The sequence below is a fragment of the Marmota flaviventris genome, chromosome 16 (assembly GCF_047511675.1).
Source record: "Marmota flaviventris isolate mMarFla1 chromosome 16, mMarFla1.hap1, whole genome shotgun sequence".
Taxonomy (NCBI): Eukaryota; Metazoa; Chordata; class Mammalia; order Rodentia; family Sciuridae; genus Marmota; species Marmota flaviventris.
The window spans coordinates 37,249,702-37,276,585 of record NC_092513.1 but is presented as its reverse complement, the minus strand read 5'-3'; the positions used below and the strand labels follow the sequence as shown (position 1 = coordinate 37,276,585).

The 26,884-nt window shown below is 37.0% G+C and overlaps 1 protein-coding gene across 8 annotated transcripts in view; it reads left to right on the top strand.

The window, feature by feature from the left end:
• Positions 1-26,884, top strand: part of Dtna (dystrobrevin alpha) — a 355,871-nt gene that overhangs the window by 152,164 nt on the left and 176,823 nt on the right. For 7 of the 8 annotated variants that reach the window (XM_071602818.1, XM_071602815.1, XM_071602816.1 and 4 more), the window contains one exon: positions 8,579-8,708. The exons of the other annotated variant lie outside the window; for it this stretch is intronic. The gene's annotated coding sequence lies outside the window, so the exon portion shown is untranslated. The remainder of the gene's footprint in view (positions 1-8,578; positions 8,709-26,884) is intronic. 8 annotated transcript variants of the gene reach the window in all.

Sequence of the window (26,884 nt, the reverse complement as noted above, 5' to 3'; positions counted from 1 at the left end):
GATACTTCAGGGAAAAAAAACAACTGAAAAATTTCCAACAATGAAAAAATTTAAACTTTCCAGCAGAATTTTGGAAAGCTTGCATCTGCCACTATAAGCTTGACAGCTTCCCATTACTTTTAAAATAATTTTCTGATGAGACTGATGGTGATTTTGGTACCAGGAATTGAACTCAGGGGCACTCGGCCACTGAGCCACATCTCCAGTCCCATTTTGTATTTTATTTAGAGACAGGGTCTCAAGGAGTTGCTTAGCACCTCACTTTTGCTGAGGCTAGCTTTGATCTCTCAATTCTTCTACCTCAGCCTCCCTAGCCACTGGGATTACTGGCATGAGCCACAGCACCAGGTGTTGATGGTGATATGAAAAAGATTTGTGTTACTGAAAGTGAAATGTGTCAACATTTTGAATATCTTCAGCATCTAGTGAACCAATAATTTCCAAACAACAAATGTACAGTGTTATAAAAGTTATACATATGTAAAAATATCTATATGAAGTATAAGACTAATGATAAACTTTAATGCCATGATTATTTAAAGCTCATTGATTGGCTAAAGATTCCACACTACAACTCTATTTTAAGGATCAACCATTTGTTGAATTTCAGTGTCACATCAAAGGCAAATATTCATATTAATATGAAATATCCTGATGTTTCTGACTGTGTCTCTGTGTAAACTTGGAGTTTCTTCATACTCTTCAACTCAAGCCCCATTTTGCAATAGATTCAGTGCAGGAGTGGATATGGAACCCCAGATATCTTCTATTGACCAAGACATTAAAGATATTTTCAGATATGTAAAACCATGCTGTATTTCTTGCCCAAATTTTGTTTTGGAAAATACTGTCATTTTATTATGTATTGTACATGCAATGGGTTTACCATTATTATTCAAATGAATTTATAAATAAATATTTTTAATTCCCAAGTTTTAATTTCTAATAAGATAAATATTAATAGCTATAACAACTATAGAAAAAAAACCTTTGGTGTTGGAGGGTTCTTTGGACCAAATGTTTAAGAAGCCCTGATGTAGGTTCTAGTTTCACTATTTTTAACCCCAGAGTAGCGTGTTAATTACTGATACTAAGGTAAATGATATATCTTTTATTTTCATGTTTTTAAAAAGGCACTTTCATCTTCTGAGTCAGGTGGAGATGACAGGTCAGCCCTTCGGTAGCCCTCAGGTGGCTCCTAGGCATAGGGTATATTCAAGTCCACCAGATAAGGGAGAAACACACCCCTGAAGGGCCAGGCCAGAGTAGAAGACCAGAATTAGATGCACTTGTCTCCTTATGCCTTCCAGAAAAAGTATATCTTTGCTTAAGAAAACACCCTCCTTTATTTTGCACATAAATATTTTTCCTGAGGAAACAAGATATATATTACCAGCAGCAACAACAAAAATTAAAATCTGGTTTTTGTGCCAGCCAGAGTTTGTCACTGAAATTGCATCCAAATAACTGCTGTATTTTTTGTGAGAACAAGTTTTATGGTTGGGTTTTTATGCATATTAGAGAAGAGTAATGTTTAAAACATGTGGGATTCCATGTACTTAGTACAACTTTGATTCAGGAGACTTGTGGGAAGCGTGGTACTCTGCCTGCAAACATACTCTCCTCTCCTCCACGTTCTTTTTTTATTTTTTATGTTACTAGTAATTGATAAAATGTTCTTTAAATCTTTTTTCTTTTTAAATTTTGCTCTTTTTCTATAAGCAGTTCCCTGAGTTTCTTTGTCCCTTTTCTTCGGATTGTTTTGATCTTTATACCATGATAAAATCAAACACAGTTAAAGCAAATCACATTGCGTGATTAATCTCTTAGACACGTAAGACGGGCTTCTCTGTCGAATGAATGAACACAAACTATGAACATGAAAGCAAAGGTCACATAGTATCAGGGAGATTTTAATACAATCTATGATATATCTGCATGTGACTAATTAAAATTTCCTCTTTTAAAAAACTAATTGGACTAATCTTTGTCACATTGTTAGTTATCCTTCAAAATTGAACTTAATTCTCTTTTTGACCAATTTCAAGGTGGCGCTTAAATGTAAGACAAAATAAAGATTTTTTTTCCTAGTGAGTAAAATATATGTCAATATTTCTTCCTTACTTGGAGTTAATGTCAACAAGTTTGAAGATTTAATGAGCTCAACACTGCAGAAGCATTTGCCTGTATGATTTTAGCTGCATATTGCCCTACCTATATTCAGACAAAGAGATTTTCTTCTAAGAAAACTTCAACTGCACTTATTTTCAGTAATTATGCAACAAAATGAGACTCTTGTTGGTTTTGTGCATATTTCCCTCAAAGATGCAATATGAGATAATTACTTTCTTTAGATGTTTTCTGAGAAAAATGACTCTTCTTTTTCTGATATTTTGGGAAACTTGGGTTTCTTACAGAAGTTTATATTATAAAAGTAAAATGATGACCTACTGCCTTACCTTAGAATGTAGCAGAAATACATTCTGACTGAATGTGTGCATGAAGTAAATGAATAAAATAAAACTCTGTGACTGTGGATGTCCCATATGGTCATATGTTCATAAACTTTAATTAGCAAATTGAATAAAAACAACCTCCTAGCCATAAAAAGAAGTCTTTATTCTGAATATGTATGGATCACTAGCAAACACCAGAAGTTAAAAAAGAAAAGTATAATCCCTCAACTTCATTAAAAATTATGTGTTGTATATGTATGTGTATTGTACCTGTGGGCATATATATACACATAAGCACACACATATATACATATTTATATGTGTGTATATATAACTGGCAGTAAATGTTTAAAATCTTCATAGGAATTTCCTCCAGGGAAGAATGTAAGCAATATAATTTTCTTCATAGTTTGTCATATTTTCCACCTCTCTTATAAAGAAAGTTACTGCAATTTAAAAAACCAAAAGCTCTATTAGTTTCCTGCTATCTCATTCTATTTTTAAATTCAATTTGTTTTTTTCATAAATATTAGCATCTGAGCTCATCATTCTTATTTTTCTTGTTTAATAAAAGAAAAAAAAATATGTGTAAGTCCTTGAGTTTTTAGCAGCTGAGCTCCTCCGCTGAGGTTGCCCAAGTGCAATATGTCATTAAACATACCATATCAGGGGCATGTCCTTTTAAAATTAATATCATCTGGTCAGCCACTGCCCTAACCTCAGTGAGATGCAACAGGAAGAATCACAAAGGCAGAACCTTAGGCAGAAAATGCTGTGCAAGAAATACTACGGCTGAGAAATCCTGGATAAATCACCTTCTTTCTTCTCATCATCTGTAAAACAGTTGACAGAACACCCAACTGAACTAAGGCTGACAGGCAAGTCGTCAGATGGTTGAAGAGTTCCTGAATGTGAGCAGGTCTCTGGCTCTATGGTGTAAAAATTCTGCACTCACTACTGAATGTATACATCCATTCCTTTTGACAGCTATTTTGTCCAAATGTTATGCCTTCCATTTTATCTTACTTTAACCTGAGTGATGAAGTATGATTTTTTTTTTATCCCTGATGATAAAATATCAAGAGTGAAACTGAATTCTCTGCTACTTTCTTATATTTGCTCAAATACCCTCTTGCTATCTTTTGTTATTGATGTTGTTCTTTTTCGATATACATGACAGTAGAGTGTATTTTGACATCAACAACTTTGTTATCTGAGGTTGAAGGATGCATTGCTTCTCTTTTAGCAGGCACAACTGTTGGTAACATGAGAAACTTCATGGTCATTGGTGGCTAGAGTTATGGGAAATCTAGAGTTGCTATGAGGACTAATATAATGCATAAATGGAGTATAATTTATTCTAACCAGGATCCCATTTTTGTGGTTGTACATGATGTGGAGTTTCAGTGGTTGGTGTATTCATATATGAACATAGGAAAGTTATGTCCAGTTTATTCTATTGTCTTTCCTAATCCCATCTTTCCTCCCTTCCTCTTTGTCTAATCCAATGATCTTATATTCTTCCCATTCCCCCCTCCCACCTTATTGTGTGTTAGCATCCACATATCAGAAAGAATATTAGGCCTTTGGTTTTGGGGGATTGGCTTATTTCACTTAGTATGATAGTCTTCAGATCTGTCCATTTGCCAGGACATTTGCCAGGTTAACTTCAGTGGTGAATTAGGCTTACTTTGTGCAATATCAGAGATCTGTATGGGGCCTGTGGTAAAATTACAGAAGGGTTTGAGGTCTGAGAGGGATTTAAACCATCTGGACCAAAGTTTCTCAACTTAGTATTGGTACACTTGGACTGGTTCAGTATTTGGTAGGGGCCATCTTGGACACTGCAGGATGTTCTGCAGCACCCTGGCCTCTACCTGCCAGATGCCAGTTGTACCTATTTTTCCCTTGCAAGTGAAAATACTCAAGACATTGTCAAATGTCCCTAAGGGTGAGAGGAGAACCACTACTGACTGAAACACCAATGATCTAGACCTAATACCCTCATTTTACTAATGAGAAAACTGAAACTAAGTTAAGAGTAAATGACTTGCCCAGCTAGTTAGTGGTAAGAAAACCCAGTCTTCTAATCCTACTTCAGTCTTCTTTCCATAACAGCAGAAGAGAGACCTTTCAGATCCAAAGTTTTTCCTTCTCTCCCAGCCTTCTCATTGTTATAAAGGATCCTTCTGCTGCTATATTTGCAAAAGAGGGTTAACAGGAATCCCAGGCTTAGGTGGGGTGAAATTTTTAGCATGCCATCTTGAATTCCATGGCATAGAGCTGCTGGAAAAAAGCAGGATTTATTTGTTTGGAAATTATTTGGACAAGTCGTTACCATGTCTCCAATGACTACAATCATTCTTAACCAAACTCTTTTAATAGGTGCTGCAACTTATGTCGACAAACAGTGTCAAACTCCATAAATTACCAAATTTTATATGTTTATGAATGCAGTGTGGCTCTCCATGTTTGCATTTCTCTGGTGCACCCTTTGCAAATTTATGGACATCATCATCTAACCCAAGGATCTGAAATTGTTGTCCATTCACTGAAATCTAATAAGCCAGACCATGGCACCCCAATTTCCCAAGTATAACTAACAAAAAAGGAAAGCCTACAGTGTAAGTCCTAGAGACCACCAACTTCCCCCTTCCCTTTAGTGTTTCTGCTGCAAATTCCTACCTAATAATGAAAACAGATAAAATGACTGCTTGGGTTCCTCATTTTTTCCAGTGTGAATAAAATTCCTATGAATTCTTGGGATGAAATTATTTTAATGAGGTGCAAGGTCACAGGGGTAACAGAGAAGAGATTGGACTTAATACATTTATAAGAAAAGGAGGCAACTTTTAAAATAAGAAAGATAATTTAATAAGATTTCTTCTTTACTGCATCCATGTTATTTAATCTTATATTTCACTCTACTTTGTTTTTTTCTAGGAGATGAATAGATAAAAATCATAAATTATAAGCCTAAATCTGATCTGCAAATCTTTGTGATTAAGAATATCCAAGTTTCTTCTTAGATTTAAATTTGGTGACAACCAAAAAGACTTCATTCACTCATTGGTTTGTGTGTTCTTGCTATAAATATTCCTTCAGGCCTACTGTGTGCTAGCCGTCACCCTGAACATCGGGAGTGCAATAAAGAACAAAAACTTTGCCTCTGTAGAGTTTACACGTTAGTGTGAAATGACAATGGATAAATAATACATTAGAAAGTTAGAAGTGCTATGAGGAAAATATTTCAAGGTAAACACTATAGAGTGAGGATGGAGAGCTGTTTTAAGTGGGAAGATCAGCACTGGCACAAACTTCAATGGTAATGTGAATACTAACTGTGCTTGAGTCTCATGTTTGGCTTGGTCCCATGGAATTACAGCTGGAGTGACCACATACCCCATCCTTGTGTAATGGCTGTATGGCCCTTACCAAATCCCACATCACGGTGACTATCAATAGACTATCATATTTATCCCTATATTAATACCATTGGTGTGAAGGCGTTTCTATTTGTGTATGCTCCAATTTAAGGAAGTTTTCTTATTTAGCAAAAATCTACCTCCTGCAATTTCCATTCAACCTAGATGCCTAAAATATGGTGCCCCAAATAGAATAAAACACTTCTCTCTCTTATCTGTGGTGTGATATCAACTCTTAACTCGAATGGGAACCCTGCCTGAAATCTTTGTCAGGGAACTAGGTAAAGGAGACCTTATTTTTTATCTTATCTCGGTGTACTAAATCTTTAACTTCTAGTTGAATTAGATATTCTAGGTTAGCCAACCTAGAATTTAAGTTTACTGACCTAGTATTTAACTAAAATTTTAAAGAAAAAAAAAGTATCATTTTCTATCCCCAGAGAGTGTTCATGTGAGAATTTTGCTTCTCAAGTGTTCAATAGGCTACAGCAAGAGAAGGAGCAGGATTGAAGGCTTTGATTCACTGTCAGAACCAGAGGAAGCCGCCCTCTGGTTCAGACGTGGAAAGAATTATCTATATTCAGTTCTGTGTATCCTGGGGTCCCACAGGGAACAAAGCTAGGAGTACTAGAGATGGAGCTGCCTCCAGATTAGACACATGCTTTTGATCACTGCCTGAGCTACAGGCTGAAACAGGGTCACTTCTTGGTGAAGGAGTAGTGGCCAGAAACTCAAGCTGGCTCACAATCAGCATATCATCCAAGGTGCAATTGTTATTAAAGTCATAGATCCCAGTCCACTCGGGCTACCCAGCTCTCTGTCTGAGTGCTTCCTGGTTTCCCTCCTAGTCCACTGCAGTCCAGGGTGACCCAGGGAGCTAGGCAAAAACCAAACATGCAAAATACCCACCCCAAGATTGACAGGTGGAGGAGCAAAGACCAGCAACAAGATCCTGACAGGTCACTAGGCCAAAAACAAGGGATTTCTTGAATGATTCTGGGTTGCCAAATAGAGCTAGATATGTTTATCTCTGTGTGCTCACTTTATTAACACACACACACACACACACATGCACACGGCTTTACATGAAAGAATATAAGATTGTGTAAATTTATGTTCATTTCCTGACACTGTGGTTTGGAGACCTGCATTCATGGGGGGGAGGGGCAACATTTTAACATATAACATATTTTCAAATGCATAGGTCTAATCTACTTCAAACCCAATTTTTAAAATAATGACAGCATGTACTTCAAGAAAACAAACAAAAAAATCAGAAAGTTTTGTAATAATACATTTAATTCAAAAGTGTCAAATTCATGCATGTATCTAGCACTGTTGGGTCTTGATATGACACAACAGGGGTTAATTGTGCAATGAAATTTTCTTTATCTCCTATTAATAACTCATGAAATAACAAACTTATCTGAAAATTTGGATTCGAAGAAGGGGGAGTTATTGTTATAGGATTTTGTTTTCTATGCACCTAAAACCATAAGATGCCTAAAGCTAGTCATGAAAGTTAAAATGATGATTATGATCATTTTAGATGACCTGGGTTAGAGAACACAGCTGGAGAGGAAAGTAGTTTGGTTGGAGCTGGGGACAGAGGGCACCCTCTACCTATCAGTCCCTCCCTTTTCTGTCCCCACAGCTGTCAGATACCTTGTCCCCTTTACCTTAATGTGTCCCTCCTCCCTCTCTTCTCCTTTGTCTTAACATGTGATTTCCAGAACCATGCAGAGCTTCTCTCCTCCAGTTCTCATCTATGAATTTTCTCAGAAGGCAAAAACTTATAAAGCCATTCAGCTTTAAGAAACATAAACAGCCCATTTTGTGAGCTATTTACTGTTTATATGTTATTACAACACAACATAATAAATCATATGGATAATTAAATAATGTTAGTTTGCCTTTGCTGTATGTAACTAATTCCTATGAGATATCTACTTACAACTGCTCAAGATTAGGCCATTAGAGAACATTTGTGTCTGAGGACTCCAGCTTCAACAGGAAGTTCCTTGGCTTTAGTAGAAATTATGGTGATTCAATATTCTAGAAAATTACCTACTTGGAAAGCATAGCAGATTCCATATTCTCCCATTTCTAGGTTTTGTTTTGCTTTGTTTTTGTTTTTTTCATACCAGGGATTGAACTCAGGGGCACTCAACCACTGAGCCACATCCCCAGCCCTATTTTTGTATTTTATTTAGAGACAGGGTCTCACTGAGTTGCTTAGCGCCTCGCTTTTGCTGAGTCTGGCTTTGAACTCGAGATCATCCTGCCTCAGTCTCCTGAGCCGCTGGGATTACAGGTGTGCGCCACCACACCTGGTTTCATTTCTAAGTTTTTAATCATCTAAAAACAAAGAGTTATGCTAGGACCCCCAGGTTCAAGACTCTCTCCTGTTATTAACCTGCTGTTTCACCTTGGACAGTCACTTGATCCCTCTAGGCCTGTCCATCCTCATCTGTGGAAGGACTTCTAGCATCCATGCCATTATTCTTATAGGAAAAGAAATAACTTATTTCTTATAGTAAATGAAAACCAATGTTCTGAGTTGAATATTACAAGTTATTAATAGTGCATGAGGGTTTTGTAAAATAACATATGTTCTAGAACTGCCATTCTTGACTGTTTTCTGTAGTAAACATGTGAGTTTCTTAGCTAAATAAAACCGATGTTTTGTCATTGCAGATATATAGGATTTACAAATCCCTGGATGAAGCACTTGGGGAGTCTTTAAATGCCATAATCAACATCCATTTCAAAGAAAATAATATAGATGGTTTTGGAAAATTCATGCTGTTTCTTCACGGAATTTTAGGTGAGTGTGTTTAAGCCCACGGATGTAAGAAGGACATCAATGATGTCCTTGTAAAGTGCTTCTCTCCCTTTAATAAAAGGGGTTAAATATTACCAACACCCTCCAGCTTTCTACTTTTAATGGGGTGTCAGACAGTGAAAGACTTATTTTCTGTTCCTTTTGTTTTTATTATTATCAGAAACCATCTGAATTATGAGGTGTTCAACACAGAGATGGCCCCAACAATATCTTTCTTGTTTCTGTTAAGCAAATGCCATAATGTTTTATTTCTCCTCTAAAAATTAGCAATTTTTTTAAAGATAGAAAACATATTTCATATTAGAGTAATTATTCAGAATGAGGTAAGAACCATGTTTTAATAAGGTATAAACTGAAGGAAAATTTGCTTGTGTCTCTGGCAGTTTAATCATTGACACATCTACGTGTGAGATAAAGATAACATTTCAAAAGCTGCCTGCCGGAGGGTTTTATGTTGCCTACATTAAAATCAGGACATGGTTAAGTTCAAGTGCAGTAATTTTTTTTAACTTCTATGAACAATTAAGTACACACATACAACACATTAAATTTTGTTTGCCTGGCTATAAAACGGATGAATAAATATGTTTTATATCATCAGACATAATACCCTTCCATGGTACAACAGAACTTGCAAATTTGTGCTTTAATATTAGACTTAAATATCATCATTTTTTTAAGCAGGACAGAGAGGATTGGAGGAATTGAGTAGTGGTCATATTGGGGAAATTGTGTGACTTTTCACTTCCTTCTAAGATCAGTTTTCAAAATGTGGTTTTATTTTCTTCTGTGAAGAATGGTGATGTCCAGATCATCAGAATACACCCATGTCACTTTCTGAATAAAGCAACGTAGCTGGCATTGCTCACTGCCTGCCTTAAAGGCAGGCACACTTTTTTTTATACTTTTGGTTAACTTCACAGTAAGGTCTGTAACTCTCTCATGATCTTAAGGGTGCATGCATGAATTTGGTTTGTTGAGACTGGATATAGAACTACAATGGTGATTTCATTTGTTTTCAAGATGTTTGCTAGATGTCTACCTCCCAAGAGGTAAACAGTGCACTTTGAAAATATCATTAAGTCCATCTCCCTACTGGAGCAGTTACTCCAAGAGGAATGAAAATGAAAAACTGATTTTCTGAGTTCTCTGTTCTCCAGTGTGCCAGTTTGTGCCTGTTTTTACCTTGAGGTCCATGCTTTACCCTGAACCTGCTCAGTTCCATGGGGATAGACCCCTGTGGGCTGCTTTCCAACCCCAGCCTTTGCCTCCAGCTTCCCCCAGTAACCTTGAACCCTGAACCCTAGCAACACTGGCTCTTCCCCTGGTCCCTTGAGAACTGTAGGTGGTAGTATCTTGGACTTTTTGCTAATTATGCTCTTTAGGTTGATTTACTATCCCTAGTTTAGCCTCTCGTCAAATGTAATCATTTCTCTTGGGTTAAATTCCACCCGTTTTAAAATACTTAGAGTGTTTTCTCTTGTTGGTTGCATCCTAACTCATCCATTAATGCCTCATTCCAAAATGACTGGAAGAAAAGTGTGCAGGGATTACTTGCTTCTCCCCAGTAAAACAAATGATCCACAGGAAATAAATTTAAAGTTGGGTAGTTTCATTTGGTCTTTGTTTTGTTTTGGATTTTGTTTCTTTTTTTCACTTATAAAAAACTTTAAATTAAGACATTGAGGGCTGGGGCTGGGGCTCAGTGGTAGAGCACTCGCCTAGCATGCGTGAGGCACTGGGTTCGATCCCCAGCACCACATAAAAATAAAACAAAATAAAAGTATTGTGTTAATCTACAACTACAAAATTTTTTTTTAAAAAAGACATTGAGATATAACACACACATGATACCAGGAAACATGTATTTCTATGAATTTTCACAATGTGATTACTGTCAATCAAATAAAAAAGCAGAACTTCACCAATACTTCCAGATGTTCTATTCATGCCTTTTTGTAGCTGATTCCCCCAGAGGAAATCACTATCCTAGTTCATATCACCATTGATTAGTTTTGCCTATTACAGAACTTTATCTGATGGAATCATACAGTGGTTTAAACAGCAATAGAACATTCTTTTTTTTTCAATTGATAAACTTTAATTTTGGGTACAATTTATTGTTCACAGTAAATTGAGGGAAAGTTACAAACATTTCCCATATACTCCCTGTCCCCAAATACACATAGCCTCCCCCACTATCCAGATCCCACCAGAGTGGCACATTTATTATTACAATCTGTGAACTTACACTGACACACTGTTATCACCCAACTACATAGTCTACATTGGAGTTCATTCTTTGTGTACATTCTGTGGATCTTAACAAATGTACAACGACACATATCCACCATTAAAATATCATATGAAGTAGTTTCATTGCCTAAAAGTCCTCCTCTCCACTAAGTTCTGGAAACCAATGTCTTTTTGATGCCTCCATAGTTTTCTTTTTCCAAAATTCCATACAATTGAAATCATACAGTGTATGTCCTTTTCAGATTGGCTTCATTCACTCAGTAATATGGAATTAAATTCACTCCCCATATTTTCATGACTTGATCACTCAAGTGCTGAATAATACTCTGTTTTCTGGATGTGCCACATTTTGTTTATCTGTTGACCTACTGAAAGACATTTCATTGCTCCCATGTTTTGGTAATTATGAATAAAGCTGCTGTAAACATCTGTGTAGGTTTTTGTGTAGACATAACTTTGCAAGTCATTTAGGTAAATACCAAGGAGTATAATCACTGGATTGTATAATAAGAAGACATATAGTTTTGTAAGAAACTGATGAACTGTCTTGCAAAGTGGTTGTACCATTTTTTTTAATCTCCACCAATAATAAATGATCCTCTTGCTCCACATCCTTGCCAGCATTTGGTGTTGTCTGTGTTTTGGAGTTTGGTCATTCTAATAGGTGTATAGTTGTTTTAATTATCAATTCCCTAATGACATCTAATGTTGAGCATATTTTCTTTTTCTTTTTGGCCATCTGTATATCTTCTTTGATGAGGTGCCCATTCAGGTCTTTGGCCTACCTTTTATTTGGGTTCTTCATTCTCTTATTGTTGAATCTTGGGAGTTCTTTGTATATTTTGGATAGCAGTGTTTATAAATACTTATTTCTCATTCTCTTAAAGACTGAATTTTTTTTTATCCTTAAAAGTTTTTAACTTATTATATTTAAAACTGTATTCTAAGCTGTACAATTTTGTAACATTAATTTGTTTCTGTTAACAAAATCATTGTCACCCTTCTCATTTGGCTTTTCAAATTAATAGAAATATTTTTAAAGTTTTAGGTATATCCTAAATACGATTTTCAATTTTTAATGTTCACATTTCATAAACTAGTGTGTATAATACAAGAACTTCTCATGGGACACCAGTCTCATTCTGGCATTCACATTTTTTTGTTGGAACTTTTTTATTTTTATACTTAAATATATTTATTTTTATTTATTATTTCTTCTTTTTAAATTTTTATTTGTTCTTTTTAGATATACATGACAATAGAGTACATTTTGTCGTATCATACATACATGGGGTATAACTTCCCATTCTGTGGTTTACATTATGTGGAATTATACTGAGGTATACTCACATATGAGCATAGAGAAGTTATGTCCGATTCTTTCTACTGTCTTAACTAGTCCCCTTCTCCCTCCCTTCCCTTCATTCCCCTTTGTCTAATCTAAGGAACATCTATTCTTTTCTCCTCCCCTTTTATTGTGAGATAGTATCTGCATATCAGAGAGAACATCTGGCCTTTGGTTTGGGGGGATTGGCTTATTTCACTTAACATGATATTCTCCAATTCCATACATTTGACATTTACATTTAAGCCTAGAGCTTCTTATTTTATTATGGACCTTTCACCATTAGCTGAGAGATCTGATCTCTCTGTCTTCTAAGAATGGGTGTTTACTATTTGAAGATGCCTTATGGTCTGAACATCTCACACCTTTCCTATAATAAATACTGAATAGATGTATAAAGTGGTCAGGATGCCAGTGTCTATCTTTTTTAACAGGTAAACAATTTGTCCTGTTTCAAAGATCCCATTCATTCTAAGGGGCTTCCTTGGTATTAAAGTAATTTTTCATGTAATCATTTTGGTACTTTCCTTAGTTATTTTAAATGTAAGTGCCTTGCTGTTTTCATTTCTTCTCATTTGTATGCAGACATTTTCCTTTTCAATTTTTTTTCCTTAGAGGCTATCACAACTGCTCATCTGTCCATTTTAATGTACTGTGGTTATACTCAAAAGGACATGGTGTCCCTTCTCCAACAATTTTCAACTATTCAACCAAAATTAATGTTGAACCTGCAATACCTAATTTAGAATCCTTTCAGACAATGAGCAAATGTCATCATGAACAGAACAGAATTACTTGGACCCCGTCATAAACCTGCAGCTAAGAGATACAGGGATGAACAGCTTTATGCTGTGGTTTAAAAGGCAGCGAATAACTGATGTTTTCCAAGCAAGTCTTCTCCTTAGTCTGGCATAGCACTGAAAAGTCTAATCATTAACATTTCTCTCCAGCTTATGGAAATAAGACTTTCTGAAGTTATGATTTTTTTGGGGGGAAAATACCATTGGGAAAGAAAAATTCACCCACCAATAATAGATGCTACATTAACACATAAGTCAAATGAATTAGCAAAGAGACCTCTAAGGCAATGGTGGAAATACTCATCTTTGGAAGGTTTGGTGCACATAAGTAGAGGAAGCTACTAAAATAAGCTCACTGTTGCCTGGAATCACAGGAAATACCTGCCATCAAAGATAGTTCAGGCTGCAGAAATATAACATTTCACTTAACATGATATTCTCCAATTTTGGGGAAGAAGAGAAGGGAGAAGAGAGGAGTTGGCTGTTATAATAATAATAATAATAAACAATGTTGTGGTGCGAGATTTTTAAATCACTGTTGCCCAAACAGTTCAGAAAAGTATTTTAACTAGGATATAAGTCTGTACTACTATTGCTGAACCCTCTAGTGTGATGTGAGAAACCACAAATGATTGTAAAGACAAAAGTCATTTTGTATCTATCTTTGTATCCCTGGAAGTCAGCATAGAGCTTGGACACTGTAGGGACTTTCTAAAGAGATGGCTGGTGAATGAGGGCAAAGGCTCAAAGCAAGATGGGCTGATGTCTACGGAGTTCTCATTTACGCCAGACATCCTTCTGTATACACACGTACTTCATTTTGTATTAACACACCTGACAACGTGCACGTTTTAACTCCATATTTAAGGAGGAAATTGGAGCCTCATCAAGGTTGGCTAACTAACCTATCTAAGGTTCAGTTAGTCGGGGTGAGTATTCCAATCCAGACACTTTGGCTTCAGAGCCTAAACTCTGAATGATTATGCTCCTCTGCCTCTCGTGTAATGTAAACACCAAATAACTTTAATACATAGAAGCATTGTTTTTTTAATGGTAAAGAAAAGTTCTATCACATTAATGGATCTTAGGCAAATCTTAAACAGCCTTGCTTTGAACACAAGTGACTCCTTCTCAGTGTTCTTAACCTTTTTTTCCTTTTAAAACATGATGGCCCAAATCAACTTCCTGATTTACATTCAGAATGCATCATTTTCATTCTTCGGTGTCTTGTTCTGAAATTCAAGTTTTAAAAGTTCGTGGCTAAAGCCGCGCCTGGCGGTGCACACCTATAATCTCCAAAGGCTCAGGAAGCTGGGGTAAGAGGATCATGAATTCAAAACCAGCCTTACCAACTTAGTGAGGCCCTAAGCAACTCAGTGAGATTCTGTCTCTAAAATAAAATACAAAGAATAGGGCTGGGGATATGGCTCTGTGGTTGAGTGCCCCTGGGTTCAATCCCCGGTTACCAAAAAAATAAAGAAAAAGAAAAATCTATGTCCAGTGTTCCTTAGTATGTCATAATACAGGGTCCCTGCCTCTGCTCCTCATCAGCTGATCTTTTCCAGAATGTTTTCACCTTTTCTAAGCCTTGTTCTTCGTGCCTTTACTTTGCACAAGCTGGTTCTCCTGCATAGACTCTCCTCCCCAAATCCCCCTCACTACCACGTGCTCTCCAGTGACTCACAATATGCTGGTCATCCTTCAAAGTCCATTACAACTATTGTTGTTGTCTTTTCACTGAAATCATTGACAAGCCCTCCTGGATCAACAGTTATCACTCCTCTCTATGAATTCACATAGCCCTTTGGGCCCTTTTTTAAAAAAAAAATAATAATAATTTATTTATTTATTTTAATTAGGTATATATGATGGCCGAATGCATTTGGATCCATTATACACAATTGCAGTACAACTTTTCATTTCACTGGTTATACACAATGTAGAGTCGCACCATATGTGCAATCATACATGTACCTAGGGTAATGATGTTCATCTCATTCCACCATCTTTCCTGTACCCGTGCACCCTCCCCCTTGCCCAAACAAAGTTCCTCCGTTTTTCCCAAAGCCCTCCCCCATTATGGATCAGCATCCACTTATCAGAGAGAACATTTGGCTTTTGGTTTTGGGGGTTTGGCTTACTTCACTTAGCATGATATTCTCGAACTCCATCCATTTACCTGCAAATGCCATGATTTTATTCTCTTTTAATGCTGAGTAATATTCCATTGCGTATATATACCACATTTTCTTTATCCATTCATCTATTGAAGGGCATCTAGATTGCTTCCACAGTTTAGCTATTGTGAATTGAGCTGCTATAAACATTGATGTGACTGTGTTACTATAGTATGCTAATTTTAAGTCCTTTGAGTATAGACCTTTTTAGGAGGCGAGCTCCTAGTGTAGACAACAAAAATAAAAGCAATCTTCATTCAGCATTCACAGCATCAGACTGTAATTCCTCATGCTATCTGTCTGTCTTCCTTCTGAATTTTTCATCAAGGACAAATGCCTGGTCTTTTTTCACTTTTGGAAGTCCTGTACCAAGGACAGCGAAGTCTTCTTTCTGGTATGAAGGAAGTATGGAGGGTCCTGTTTGGAGAGAGGCTTGAGTGCTGTCAGGGTGGTTAAGATTCTAACACTGTATTCAGCCATTACAAGAAAAGGAGAGCTCCATTCAGGGAAGGGAAACTTCCCTGACAGAGGGCCCTAGCTCTCTGTGTCAAGCACCAAAGCAGATTCTCCATACACATTATCTTTTTTAAAATTCATAATAATCCCTCAAATAAGCCTGGTGTTACCTTTGTTATTCAAATGCAATAACTAGGGTTCCAAGAGTTTAAATAACTTACCACTGACATATTTTTGGTTAAGTAGCAGAACAAGAATGACATGTCTTCTTTAGCAAAATTCCATTCTTAAAGAACATTCTGATTTAATCCTATAAGAAGAATACATGTGTTAGATAATGTTAGAATTTTTCATTTAAAATATTTTCTGAAGAGTAAGTTATTTGAAAATACATAGATCTTTTCTGATTGTCAAATAAGTTTATGTTTAGGTTAATACTAAAATTAGTATTACTTCTGTTCAAAAAGAATTTCAAAGATCTAGCACCTTATAGTTCTGAGACCTATTTAGGTAAAATCCTCCTTTACTGATATGAGGGTAATTCTGGAAATGACAATGTCTGAAGTTGTAAACTAATAGAATTTGGGGGCTAAATGTTATCTAGAATCAACACTAGGAGCTGAGGTTTTGTTAAGGCAGGAATTTCTCCCTTTCTTTTTTCTCCTGAAGAATATTTATGAAATGATTATTTATAACTTACAAAAGGGCTTAAGATGCAAAATAAAAATTTCCCTACCTATAGTGACCCTATTAGCACTTCTTAAGGGAGTATATAAATGCATTCTGAATTTTTAAATCACACCTTTTAAATACCAAGAGTGAGAATAACTTATATAATTAAAATTAAACTATCAAAAAACAATCTCTGACTTTGTTTTAATTGCAAAAATCTATATCTATAGACAAGAGCTCCTTCCTTTTGTGGAAAATCCTACAGATGCACAGGCAGCATTAATGCATTCTTAGAACAATTATTTATTCTTTCTTCCTTTCAGTTTTTAAACATTCTTTACATATCCTTCTTGTTCCCTGATTCTGAACTAGGTACAACTATTCCAAGTAATATCTTGGTTAGATTTACCATCTGTTAGAATCCTAGAATTTAAAGCATCAGGAAGGATGTTTCAGGTCATCTAACTGAGACCCATCAATTTTTCATTTGAGGAAATTGAAGCCCAGAGCAGTTAAGGACTACTCCAGGAATTAGCTGCAAAGCCACAGCTAGGACCTGTCTGAGTTTCCCCTATCCAGCTCCTCTCACACAACAGGGTGGTCTGCATCCCTGTCCTCTTGGTCCTCTTTTGTTCCAAGAGAACTTTCCAGGCCTAAAGAGACAATAAAAGAAAATAAGGTTGATTCTGGTTTTAAAGAATGTGCAGAAGATTTACTATTCGTTAGATGTTTATTGAGATTATTAAATATTTGCTAAATGCTGGAAATATGGCGGAAACAAACAGGAAGGTCTTCCAGGCCCACATTCTGCTTACTGTTGGGTGTGTGTGTGTGTGTAAACCCCCAGCATAAAGATGTTAAACTGCTCTCCCATGTAGACAGTAAAATAGTCGAAGCTGGGCATGAATGTGCATACCCAGAATCTAAGTGACTTGGGAAACTGAGGCAGAAAGATCTCAAGTTTATGGCCAAACTCAGTAACTTACCAAGACCCTGTCTCAAAATTTAGAAAAATAAAATAAAAATGATTGTGGATGTAGCTCAGTGGTAAAGCATCCCTGGGTTCAATCCCCAGTAAAAATAAATAAATAAATAAAATAGTCCAGGCAATGATAGACACAATGTAATGCTAAACATGGCAACTAAAATAATTGTAACATAATCACTTTTAAAAATATAAAACAACGGGATCCATAAGCACCTTATATATTGCATTGAAAAGATTCATATCCATGACTTTGATCTACTACTGTTACATGAAAAACTTGTTTCATACCTACTTAAACATTCCAAAAGTGAAAAGAGAATTTTTTAAAAATATGAGTGGCATATCTGCACTGTTGTGTCTTTGAGTAAGACAAATATATAGTGTCTTAGAAAACAGAAGTCTATTCACATTCACAGATTATAGTCCTGACTTGTTGAGTTATCTTTTGTTTGTTAATTGCCCTTTACTACTCCAGAAGAGCTTGCAAAATGCTATTTACCTTTACATAAGTACCATTTCAAAAACTGTGTTATCACGAGAATGAATAGAGGAATATTTTCCCATCAAAAACTAGAGATTGAAATGGGCTTACAAACGCCAGTAACAATGTGGTTTAATGTTAGTGCATTCATATTAGTGACAGTTTACTGTCTGAGTTTGTATTTTATCCATCAACTGATTTTTATAACCTTCAAAATGTGAGTTTTAAGTCTGTACTGAGTTTATATAAGTAAAATTTAAAACTGTGAATCTGATGGTTTCGAACCAGCAAATGAGATTAATAATGTAGCTCTCAATTCTGGCAGTTCCTAATTATTCTATAACATAAATGTTACTGTGTGTGTCTATGTGCTTTCAGAGACTGATGAATACTTAGAGCATTTTCTAATAGTATGTGAATAAATAAGGTGGCTGTCTTTTTATGAACAACTTTGTAGTATTATGCCCTGTGGTCCTAGTATATAAACAACTCTAATATCCAACAGTGTCTCTTCTGAAGTTGGAGTTCTTCCTAGGGTAGTTGCATCCTCAAAGGGCACATTTGGAGGGGAAATGCTTTAATATATTCCACATAAGTTTCCATTCTTCCCATTCAGCCATAGCAAATGAGCCTCCCATAATGGCAGTTACATAGGCCCCCATTCTATATAGCAACAGACCCCTCAGTTAACAGAGTTCCTTTGCAACCAATGTCACCGGGAGTAAGACAGAGCTATGCCCTTACCTGAGTCCCCAATGCATCCCCATAGCAATTTGAACCCTTCTTTGGCAAGAAAGGTCTGCACGCAAGAAAGGTCTGCACACATTTTAATGGTAAAATCACATTATTCTGTCCCAGATTCTCCCTTCCTACAGTACAAGGAGTGAAAGGGCCCAAGAAGGACAGAGCTTGCTAGTCCCCCAAAAACTCAGTTTTTTTTTATAAGTAATTTTTTTTTATAATTCTCTTTATATTTACATGACAGTAGAGTATATTTTGACATATTATATATACATAGAGGATAACTTACTCTACTTAGGTCCCATTCTTGTGAATAAATGTGATGTGGAGTTTCACCAGTCATCTATTCGTATATGAACATAGGAAAGCTATGTTCAATTTAATCCACTGTCTTTCCTATTACCATACCCACTCCCTTCCCTTTGTCTAAAACAATGAACTTCTATTCTAAATGCCCCACATACCTTATAGTGTGTTAGCATCTTCATATCAGAGAGAACATCCTGCCTTTGGGGATTGGCTTATTTCGTTTCATTAGCATTTCATTAACATTACAGTCTCCAGATCCATCCATTTACCTGCAAAAGTCATAAAGTCATTCTTTTTTATGACTAAGTAATACTTCATTTTGTATATATACCACATTTTCTTTATCCATTCATCTGTTGAAGGGCACCTAGGTTGGTTCTATAGCTTAGCTATTGTGAATTGAGCTGCTATAAACATTGATGTGGCTGCATCACTATAGTATGCTAATTTTAAGTTCTTTGGGTATATGCCAAGGAGTGGGATAACTGGATCAAATGTTGGTTTCATTCTGAGTTTTCTAAGGAATCTCCATACTGTTTTCCAGAGTGGTTGCACCAATTTTCAGTCCCTCCAACAATATATGAGGGTACCTGTTTCCTCATATCCTCACCAACATTTATTGTTACTTGTATTCTTGATAATTGCCTGAAAAGAGATGAAATCTCGGTGTAGTTTTAATTTGCATTTCTCTAATAGTAAGAGATGTTGAATATTTCTTCATGTATTTGTTGACTGTTCATATTTCTTCTTCGGTTAAGTGTCTGTTCAGTTTCTTTGCCCATTTATTGATTGGGTTATTTGGGTTTTCTTTCGTTTTGTTGGTGTTAAGTTTTTTGAGTTCTTTATATATCCTGAAAATTAATGCTCTATCTGAGATGCAGGTGGCAAAGATTTTTCTCCCACTCTGTAGGCTCTCTCTTCACATTCTTGATTGTTTCCTTTGCTGTGAAAAAGCTTTTTAGTTTGATACCATCCCATTTATTGTTTCTTGATTTTACTTCCTGCACTTTAGAAGTCTTATTGAGAAAGTCATTTCCTAAGCCTACATGGTGGAGGGTTAGGCCTACATTTTCTTTTAGAAGGTGCAGTGTCTCAGATCTACTGCCTAGGTCCTTGATCCATTTGAATTAAATTTCATGCAGAATGAGAGATAGGGATTCAATTTAATTCTGCTACATATGGATTTCCAGTTTTCCCAGTATCACTGGTTGAAGAGGCTACCTTTTCTCCAGTGTGTATTTATGGCACTTTTGTCTACTATGAGATAACCATATTTATGTAGGTTTGTCTCTGTGTCTTCTGTTCTTTTCCATTGGTCTTCATCTCTGTTTTGGTACCAATACCATGCTGTTTTGTTATTAGAGCTCTGTAGTATAATTTAAAGTCTGATATTGTGATAACTCTTGCTTCATTTTTCTTGCTGAAGATTGCTTTGGCTATTCTGGGCCTCTTAGTTTTCCAAATAAATTTCATCATTGCTTTTTCTATTTCTATGAAAAATATCACTGGTATTTTAATAGGAATTGAATTAAATCTGTATGGCATTTTTGGCAGAGTGGCTATTTTTACAATATTAATTCTGCCTATCCAAAAATATGGGAGATCTTTCAATCTTCTAAAGTCTTCTTCAGTTTCTTTCCTTAAAACTCAGTTCTTAACAGAAGTTGTTCTACCTGATGAAAAGAATTTCTTTGTGATTTTCCATGTCATCTAGCTCTGAAGTATTCTGTGTAAATTTGTTACCTGTAAGCACAAGGGATTTTCAGTTAAATATTATTTGTCTTCCCTAATTTTAAAAAATAGCCTATTTCAGCTCATGGATGCTTTCTCATTAGAATATTGGGATCCCGCCAGGCACAGTGGCACATGCCTGTAATCTCAGTGGCTCTTAAGACTGAGGCAGGAAGATTGTGAGTTCAAAGCCAGCCTCTGCCAAAGCGAGGCACCAAGCAACTCAGTGAGACCCTGTCTCTAAATAAAATACAAAATAGGGCTGGGGATGTGGCTCAGAGGTGGAGTGCCCCTGAGTTCAATCCCAGGTACCCTCCCCCCAAAAAATATTTAGATTCCTTTCATACTTATATCTAGAGTGTTGCTTAATGTATACTAATTTCAATAAGCTTCAGTTGCTTAGTAATGAGTGGATGCTTGTCAGAGTCTGGAGAACATCAGTGAATAACTGAAACAGCAACATCTCAACCTTCATTCTTCACTGGCCATCCTGCATATCTCTGATGTGCCAGTGAAACAGTAGCTTTCTCAGAAGGAGCTCATTAAATTATAAAAAATGAAAATTAGCATTTAATGTAATGTCGTTCTCTATGGTATGGGTCTGGAAAATGAGTATAGAATAACAGGTCTACATCCTACGGTCTCCAAAATGATTTTAACAGAATACAGAATGAAATACCCACCAGAACTGACACTCTTAGACAGCTTGTTTCAAGTGCTTGTTATTCTGTTTGCTCAGTTTTATTGGGAAAATATTTTAACATGTTCCCCTTTTACTGATAGTATTCATTTTCATGCTGAGTATTTAAGGATTCTGAAATATTTCCCCTTGTTTTAAAGGGTGGTTACTTTAAAAAAAAAGTAGAAGCAAAAGAAAAACATGTATGCTTTTAAAAAAATGTAGAAGCAAAAGAAAAAAATGTATAGAATAAAAGAAATTTTAGCTGGGTAGTAAAAATTAACCCCTAAATTTAAAATGCCTGATATCTGAATACCTGAATACAAGACACCATCAATAGCTTGAAGTGCACCCAAAGCCCATTCTTTTCTACTTGGAATATTTAATCATATGATGGAGCTTTCAAAGTCCCAGGAAGAAGATACATCAGTATGAATTTTCATGGGAAACCATAAGATATCAAAGAAATATCAGTGTTGGAAATAATTCTGCCCTCATACCCCAATCTGATGTAGCACCATGGCTTTACCTTCCCAGCCCATCCAGTGGGAAATTTGAAGGAAGACAATCATGCAAGATAGACCCTCCACTATGTGGAAAGAAGGGTGGTGTTTTATTTAAATAAGAAAAATGTTCTTACTCATAACAAAAGCATTTATGTGAATTCTGCTCACTATATAGATGGGACAAAAACAATCATCCACAACTGGTTTTGAAAGTTGTTCAGAACCTTGCCCACTTCACTCCAAGCAGTGGTTCTCAACTGTGTGCAGTTTTTCCTCCTGTGAAATTTAGCAATATCTGTTGACATTTTTGATTGTCATGTCCGGGGATAGGGGGTGCTATAAGCATCCAGTGGGTACAGGCCGGGGTGCTGCTCAACATGCTATAATGCTTAAGATAGTCTTCCAAAGGCAAGGGTTGTCTGGCCCAAAGTGTTATTAGTGCTAAGATTTTGAAACGCCACTCAAAAATATTAAGAGCTATTGTTTAATGTACACCAGGTACTTATTAGGTACTTTCCACATATTACCTATTTAATTACCATCAATCCATTAATTAGGTACTGCTGTCTTAACTTTTAGATGATGAAACAGAGGCTCAGGAGGGTAAGTAACTTGTTCAAGGCCATGCAGTCAGCATGAATTTGAAAGCAGAGGACACACTAAAGACCAGCTCCTATCAGGTCACTATGCCCCATTCTTCAAAAGTACCCATATCAACTACCTCTGTGCTTCCCAAAACTCTTTGTTTCCGAAGAGTCCCTATTGAAATGCATGCATGTCATCTGTACAGAATGGGAAGGTGGCTAACCATGGCCTCTTACTCCATTCCCAGAGTCTAGAGTAAATAAAATTGTTTCTGTGATTCTGGACTGGAAAAGAACTAACACAGTTAGAAAGGAAGACCAAGGATTCCTGTGAAAGAAAACGTCATTCTGGGAATATCCTCTTTAGAACACAGCTTTGCTGGGGAAAATGGGATTTCAGTGAATGGTATTTTTTTCTTCACTCATGATTCCCTTGATCTTATCCTTGACCGTCAATCATTTGCTTTTCAGCCCTTTGGTGATAGCCTGCTGAACTCTATTAGCTCTTCAGTCTCTTCCCTTGACTCTCCACCTGGGCCCCAGCTATGCATAACCATTTGCCATTCACCTGACATGTTGACATTTTCATTTCTCTCTGTGAGTCTTTTTGGAGTGATGAGAACTTTCCCAGAAACTCCCTGTGAGTTTTCTGGAGTTTCTCTAATAATAACCATAGGATTGGGGCTTGAATCAACAGAAATTCATTATTTTTTAACAGTTCCTTAGACAAGAAGTCTAAATCAAGGAGTCAGCTGGGCCATTCTCCCTCTGAGATCTCTAACCAAGGGCTTTCCTTGCCGCCTCCTAACTTCTGTTGGCTTCAACAATCCTGGGAATTCCTTGACGTGTAGCTATGTCACTCAAGTCTCTGCCTCAGACTTCTGTGGCTTCATCTCCTGTGTGCATCTCTGTAATGTCCTCTCCTCTTCCATTAGGGATACCAGTAATTGGATTTAGGGCTCAACATAATCCAGTGTGATCTGATCTTGATCCTCAGCTGATTACCTCTGCAAAGACTCTACTCCTAAACAAGATGACATTTTGAGTTTCCAAGTATTTATGAGCTTTTGAAGGACACTGCTTGTATTAGAGTACTCCAGAGAAACAACCAATGTACTGTGCACATACACACACACACAAAAAAAAAATAGTAATAAAAGAGATTTATTATTAGGAATGGGTTCACACAATTATGGAAATCAAAGAAGTCCCCAGATTTGTAGTCCAAATGCCTGAGAACCAGGAGAGCTGTTGGTGTAAGTTCCAGTCTAAGTCCAAAAGAAGGAGAAGACTCCTGTCCCAGCTGAAAGACCATCAGGCAGAGGGTACGAATTTCCTGGAGCTCAGCCTGTTAGTCTCTTTTTCTCTTCCAGCCCTGGATGAGAGGAGGCCCACTCGCACTGGAGAAGGCAGTCTCTTTTACTCAGTCTACCAATTCAGGTGTTAATCTTACCCAGAAACCCCTCAAGCCACACCCAGAATAAAATATGACCAAATATCTGTGCATCCATGTTTCAGTCAAGTTGACACCTAAGTTAAATGGCACACAACTCAAACTACTACCTTTCTTCCAGAAGATTGTCCACAGTTCACTGATATCCTACTGGTGAGGGGACTGCAATAGTGATGATTGACTTAGACCCTTCCCTGAACCGTAGACAGCAAAAACTGAGTATTATGCCAGCAAAGAAAAATTAGAGATTGGATATTGGGTAGGTAACTAAAAAAAAAAAAAAAAAAATCTGTTCTATTTCCAAGTACTTCTTTTTGAAAATTCAGAGCCATCCACACTAGTCTGTGCTTTGTGTTTGTAACAGACAAAAACAAAACAAACAAAATATTCAAGTTACTTAAAAAAAAAAAAAAAGGACAATTAGGTTTCAAGTAAGAGTAGATCCAGAGGTTTGAAGGCTTGGCTCGGGATTCTGTCTCTTTCTCCATTCTCACTTGTTTTCCTCTAGTATTGGATTAATATTTAAGGAGACTCCATCCGTGCAATGAGGAAGAAAGCCATCAGCCTCTGCAAGTGTAAATAATCTACCTAACTGTGAGTCACAAAGAAAAGAGATGAAACCTCACTCCCACAGAATTCTGACTGGCCCTGTTTAGGTCACATAAATACATAAATATTCCTACTCCAACTCCTGTTTCTGTTCTTGATCACTTCATCATACCTAGCAGTCCCAATCAGTATCCTCCTCGTATGGCAGGGGTTCGGGAGGACCTTCATTTGACCTCTGCCATCTACTTCTTTGACCACTAGAGCTAGTTATCTGAAACTGGACCACAATCACCAAATAAGCTATCCCAATCTCCAAACACTACATACCTCTCTGCCAGCCCTTTTGCTCTGATAGTCCACATTTGCCATTTTTTTTTTTTTTGTATTCCTTATAGGATATTATCATCCTCGTTCTTTTCTGCTACCAATGAGCCTCCTCCTAGGCTTTATTCCTTTCTCCTCTTTTACTTCTTACTTTCCTTTTCCCTTTGCTTCTTACTTCCTTCCATTTCTAAATATACAAATATGCATCCTTTTACAACTTTCTGACACTTCTCCCTGGTGTCATAGGAGAGGCAGTTTCTCTCCACTCGTCCTCTTTACCCTCTTAAGGACTGAGCACATCAGTCAGCCATTTCTTCTCCTACATTATCAGTTTCCCTGCCTGGAGTTGACCATACATCCAGTAAATATTTCAAGAATGCCTATATTTAGAAAACTTACCCTGGCTTCACATTTCCTTTTCATCCCTACCCTACCTGCCCTCCGTTATAAATCCAAGTTTCTCAAAAATAAGTCGACACAGGTTGATTCTACTTCCTCACTTGCCATTCTCCTCCTCTTCCTTTACCTTTCCAGAAAAAAAAAAAAAAAGTGTTCTCATTATGGTCATTGTTATCTTCACATGCCAAAGCCAATGACTTCTTTTTCCATTCTCATCTAACTCAACTTCTCAGTACCTCTGAACTCAAAGACCACCTTCCCCTCTGAAAAACTCCCTTGTCTTGGCTTCTATAGAAATACACTAACAAGGCTTTCCTCCTACTTCTCTGAGTCCTCTGTTCTGGGGAGGAGCATTGGGCATTGTCTCTATGCATGCTTTGTTTTTTCCCCATGACTTTGAAAAGTCTACAACTTTCATATGTATGTCTCCATCTAAACCCTATTTGCTTAGCTTTAGGCTCACAAAAGCACAACCTATGTGATGTCTCAAGTTGAACACTTTCCTCACCCCCACTGCCCCTCTCCACATTCCCTCAGCAGGCTCCTGTGCCCAGCCTCTGCCTGCAGTAAATGCCATCTCCATTCATTTTTGGAATGCTGGGAGTTTTTTTGCGTACCTGGCTCTCACCCATCCTCGCCATGTAATCAATGACTGATTCCCATCAATCCTACCTCCATGGTGGATTTCCAATGTGATCCTGTCTCACCGTCTCCATTGTTAACTTGTCAACATCTAGTTCACCATCTTCTGTCAGCCTCCAAACTCACTTCACTTAATCCACTCTTGCTGCTGGCCTGCCCATTCTCCACACCATAGCCAGGGTATTGTTTTAAAAATCAAAGTTATATTATGTCACTATCATGCTTTAAATCCTTCAGATGTTTTCCATTGCACTTGGAATAAATGTCAAAAGCCCTAGCAGGCCCTACAAAGTGCTGCTCCCTGTGGAATTTGCCAGGTTCACATCATGTTCCCTCTCTCTCATGCCTAGTGCTCCAGCCACACTTGTCGCCTTGTGTTCCTCAATCACTTCAAGCTATTTCCTCCTATGGGACCTGTGTATGCTCTTCTCTTTGCCTGAAATGCTTTCTCCCCATCCTTCTCATGTGTCATCTCAATGTCGCTTTCTCAGAGAAGTCTGAGATCCCACCAAATCCCCTTGAAGAGGACATTCCTTCCTCATACCCCTTTCCCAGAATGGACTTAACCACCCACTGCCTCTCAAAACTTTCCTCAAATTTTGACAATAATAAAAAGGTTTTATAAATCAGAATATTTAAAATTAGTCATCAGCACAATTATTCCTTACACCATAACTCAGGTCCCTCCAAAATTGGCTGCTTCTTCCTGGACCACTGGGTTTTACAGCTTGCTTCCCCCACAGATAACAGTTCCCTTTGACCTGGAACTGACTCCCAGGATCAGAACCTCAACACCCATGCCCCCTGGCTCTCGTCTGTAGTCCTATCCCTAATAACTCATAATAATATGAGTTATTAGGGATAGGACTAATAACTCATAATGAACACACTGTCATTGTCTTTTATATAAAATGGCTTCATTTCTTTTCTTTTACCTCTCTCTTCTAGACTAGTCTATATGTAATCAATAGGCCCATTAAAGCTGATTACAAAAAAAAAAAGACTGATCCTTTCTCAAAAGTAATGCCATGGCATCTATACCCTTCCTTAGAATGTGTGGGGGGAA